A 5326-nucleotide genomic window follows, 5' to 3' on the forward strand; every position below is an offset into this window, starting at 1 on the left:
AAAGAAAGAAAGAAAGAAAGAAAAGAAAAAGAATTAATGTCCGTATTGTGGCTAGAATAGTTAATGTTACACATTTGAAAACAATGACATGCAAGAGGTAAAAAGATTTAAAGAAAAGCACATGATGGATTCAATGCAACTTCATGGTAGAATTCAGAAACTCAGAACTTCAACCTACCTCACTTTAGGGATTAGCTCTTACTCATTTCTAACACATGTTTTCTGTATTTAAAAGTTTCTTTTCAATATTTAAGTAAATAATATCAATTGTTTTTCCACTTGGAGTTGGAAAAAGGAGGTCATTGTTATTTTGATTGTGCCATCTGAGCAATAAATAGCTTCATTCTAGTGTGTTGACTTATGGATTTAGAAATAAAGGCGCTTTTCTAAGAAACTGAGACAAAAAATTTTGATTTGCCAATCTTCTGGCTTAAAGCATTTTTAATCCAGGCAATAATTTCCATGTGAATAGACACTCTTCCGCTTATAAAATTGTCTCATAAAAGCTTTTTATGTATCAACACATTTGTCTAATGGGCCACACAACAATTCCATTCTTTTAAAAAATATGCCCAGAAAATTGTATTATTAGGAGGAGTAGGAAAACTAATTTTGGTAAAAATAAATTTTTTTATAAGAGTCTGCTCATAAGTCAAAATAGCTTTGAAGACATTTGATGAAGCCCCCGACACACACACATACACATACACCAATGTTTGTACTTATTCTGAACAAGAATGCAGTGAAAAGAAATGTAGTAGTGACCATGTATATAAATCTAGAGTCAGACAATTAATGGTCTGTTAAAATATTCTTTCCAAAATTTGAGGGGAATGTTTCTTTGGGGTTTTGGTGAATTTATGTTCACTTGGGATTAGTATATATGCCTAATTTGAAGTCATTTTCTTTAAAAATTTACGGATATTCCCAAGAAACAAAAAGAACCACTAATTCTGGTCTTCAATTCTCTTTCTTCATCTGGTGGTGACTTAAAATTTGATAGATACAAAACTCTTTCAGGGAGGTGTAGCCTGGCATGAATAAAGGCCAACAGGAATGTGATTAAGAGAGTAGGAGGATTTTTGTGTTTGCATGCATCCTGTAATTCCCTGTAGACGTGATATATAGGGTGATATAAGGAATATGAATGTCTAGTGTCAGCTACCATCACTATACTCTGCAAATCCACTCACTGCAGGGAACCAATGGAGACTTCTGTGAGAGCAGGGCTTTCTAACCCAGGTATTTCTCCTCGAGGATTGATTCCAAACAAAAAGTATTCTGTTCAAGAACGTGTTTTGAAACATGGTTTCAGAAGCAGAGAGGAGGGGATTATCTATGATGCTTCAACTTTGTCGTGTAATTAAGGAGAAGCACCAATTCTTCCTATTCTACTATTGTCTATTTATGTAAATATAACCTGCCTTGTGTGTCTTAATATGTTTTTGTTTTATTTTTGAGATGGAGTCTCTCTCTGTCACCCAGGCTGGAGTGCAGTGGTGTGATCTTGGCTCACTGCAACTTCCGCCTCCCAGGTTCAAGCGATTTCGTGCCTCAACCTCCCGAGTAGTTGGAATTGCAGGTGCCCACCACCATATCCGGCTAATTTTTGTATGTTTAGTAGAGATGGAGTTTCATCATGTTGGCCAGGCTGGTCTCAAACTCCTGACCTCAAGTGATCCACCCTCCTCAGCCTCCCAAAGTGCTGGGATTACAGGAGTGAGCCACTGTGCCTGACTTTTTCATTATGTTTAGTATTTTACAGACAGGAGAAAATATTCTGCATAAAAAACTGTCTTTTCAAAATAATTCCTTTACCATGCCACACAAAAGCTCCCAAATGGCCTTTAAGCTCTCGATATTTAGAACCAGGATGGAAAGAAAACTGAGAACCGTTATGGATAATTTCTACCTAGCCTTAATTTTTATCATTAAAGCTTCAGAATGCTTAGTTTTATCATGTGCTTTTGGGGAATGTGGTGTCATATGTTTACAATAGAGATAAAATTATAAAACCGACCAATCCTATTCTCCTGTTAAATGTTGTAAATGTTCTAAATAATAACATTACTAAAGATCACTGAAGTGTAGCTTCTGCCCTCTCATCTCTCTACGAATATGAACATTGTTTTTTGTCAGTGAATATTCCATTTATCTGAATATTTATTTACTCAGCATATTGTTCATAATCAACTACTATTTAGTATATCATAATTATTAAAAACGTAGTCTGGAAATAATCTAATTTCAAATGTCAGCATTTGCTAGCTAGTTACTTAGCTATAGAGCTACAATTTTCTATAATGTGCAATTCTTAAAGAAGATTACATATAGGACAAAACATCTATGTTATAGGAAAAGTGATTATACTCATGTGATTTATACACATACAATGCATGCACACGTGTGTAACCTAGCAACAATGTTAAGTAGGTGATTAGGATTGTGGAAATGCTACTTGTGTGCACTCTAAGGAATTAGCATTTGGGTAATGGTGAATAGACTGAACAATTGATGAAGAAGTGAGGTAAATAATTTTGTTGCACCTTTGAATATTTTTTCCAGTTTTAGATCTTTGAAGATCAAAATATTACCATAATTCTTTATTTGGTATATATGTTTTTTTTTGCTCAGCTATATTTTAGTTTGAATGTTTGTGCCTTACGAAAGTCAGGTTGATATTTAATTGCCATTGTAACAGGTGTTAGAGGAGAGGACTTTAAGAGATTAGGCCATGAGGGCTCATGCCTTAATAAAAGTGCTCATGTTCTTAGCACTTCTGCCTTTCTACTATGTGTGGATCCAGCATTTCCCTTCCATCTGGAGGATGCATATACAAGGCAGGATCTTGAAAGCAGAGAAAATGGATCCTAATGTGGTCCTGGACTTCCCAGCCTCCAGAACCGTAACTCAATACATTTTGTTCCTTATAAGTTACCTGGTCTCAGGTATTCTGTTATAGCAGCACATAATAAACCAAGACTGGCTAATATAAATATATGTAGCTGATTATTTCTTTGCAATAAATTCATTTAATGAATAAGTGATTATTGATAAAAAATTTCATTTGAACTATGTCAGCTAAATACTTTTTAAACTATTGTAAAAATGATAATGGAAAGAAATGGATTATAGATGAATAGGTTTGTTGTGCAGAGTTGAAAAAAATTAAATGACATGAGAATGCATTTTCTTTTCAGAAACTATCATTTATTCTCACCCTTAGTATGATGTAAATAAAACCAGACTGTTTACTGAACTGACTATACACTTCTTTTTAAAGTTGTCATGATCATGGGTAGAGAAAATTTGGTTGAAAATATAATACTAAACATTATTGAAGTGATAGATATGGTAAATATAATAAATATATTATATTTTATTGTCACATATTAGTTTCTAAAGATATTACTAGTTTTCCATTTACTAATTAAAGATTCATTCTAATATAAATTTTTATTGCTGCAAATGTTTTAAGGGACAGACTGGGTGTAGTGCCTCACACCTGTAATCCTAGTACGAGGTGGGAGGATCACTTGACCTCACGAGTTTGAGACCAGGTTGGGCAATATAGTAAGGCCCCATCTCTAAAAAAAATAAATTAAAAATTAGCCAGGCATGATGGTGCATGCCTGTAGTCCTAGCTATTTAGGAGGCTGAATCAGGAGGATCACTTGAGGCCAGGAGGTCAAGGCTGCAGTGAGATATTATTGCTCCACTGATTACAGCCCAGGTGACAGAGCGAGACCCTGTCCCAAACAAAAAAAAGAAAAAGAAAAAATTAAGAAACAGCACATTTGAAAAGCTCCCACAGCTGTCTCAAGCTTATTCTGGAGTTTGTTCATTCACTCGACAAACACAATGGAATACCTATTATATGAAAGGCGCTGGGCAAGCTCTGAGACAAGGAACTAGAAAGGAACCCAGCTTTTATGGATCTTAAGGAAGATTGCTGTAAAACGGAATCATGAAGCAAACAAAGCAACATCTAAAATATTATGTAACTGCTAATTAATTGATTTCTTAAGAATGAGACCATGAAGTTAAATTTTAAATCACTGTTTTATTAGCAATTTAACACATCAATAGAAGCAACAATTAGTTATAAAACAAGTAAGTCTTTTGGGCCCATCCCTCCTCTCCACCCTGAGAGCAGCTTTATTCAGCTTGGTCATTTATATACAAAGCAACAAGGCAAATGCCCATCACTCAGGTAAGACTACTCTATCTAAAGTCTAGAACAGCCTTTTTCCCCAATGAATTTAGATGTATTTTCAGAAATGATAGCATCTAATAGGTCATAAGCGGTTCTGAGCTATGTCGACTTCTTCCTGGCTTGCATCGTGTACAGGGATCTAGAGCCAGTGTCTGCCTGCTCCAAGCCCCAGATCATTAGCAGCGAATCTCATTCTCCCAGAAGGAACATTTCCCAGTCACCAGACATGGAGTTGGCCATCTTTCCTAAAACAAGTCAGAATTAGCATGCAAAGAGCTAGTTACCTCCAGCACCTTCACCAAATGCTTCCTCCAGCTCTTTGTGTGAACCCACAGATCTCCCCGTAAAGGGTGCAGAAAATGGTTTCCATGAGTGCTAGGTGCAGATCCACTCATCCCCCTGGGTGGCAGTGTGGGAATGTTCTAGCCACTAGAAATCTCCATTCAGGCCAGTGAGCTAGATACATATTAAGAAGAGAAGGCTGGATGTGGTGGCTCACACCTGTAATCCCAGCATTTTGGGAGGCCAAGGCGGGCAGATCACCCGAGGTCGGGAGTTCGACACCAGCCTGACCAATATGGAGAAACCCGTCTCTACTAAAAATACAAAATTAGGCAGGCATGGTGACGCATGCCTGTAACCCCAGCTACTGCAGGAGGCTGAAGTAGGAGAATCGCTTGAACCCAGGAGGCAGAGGTCGCGGTGAGTCGAGATGGCGCCATTGTAAATCCAGCCTGGCAACAGAGCGAGACTCCATTTCAAAAATAAAAATAAATAAATAAAAATAAGAAAAGAACTTCCTTAGCCAGAGAAACAGCCTTTCCCACCAGGATTCCACTTCCCTTGAATCCCTCCCTTGAGAATGCTCCCTTTCTTCCCTAACCGCCCTTAGTGCAAGCTTCCCCAGTTCCCAATGCCACAGCCTTCCTTCTGCACCTGATTATTAAAACTGCCACTCACTTACGGCTCCTGTCATCTGAACATACAATGCTACCCTTCCTATTGCTGCCCATGAGGACATTCTACACGCCTTGGCTCCCTGGCCATTGCACTGACTAAAGTTTTCTTGTCTTCCCATGTCAATTCTGTGTCCACATAGATGATCCACTG

The sequence above is a fragment of the Mandrillus leucophaeus genome, unplaced genomic scaffold (genome assembly GCF_000951045.1).
Source record: "Mandrillus leucophaeus isolate KB7577 unplaced genomic scaffold, Mleu.le_1.0 Scaffold36, whole genome shotgun sequence".
NCBI lineage: Eukaryota > Metazoa > Chordata > Mammalia > Primates > Cercopithecidae > Mandrillus > Mandrillus leucophaeus.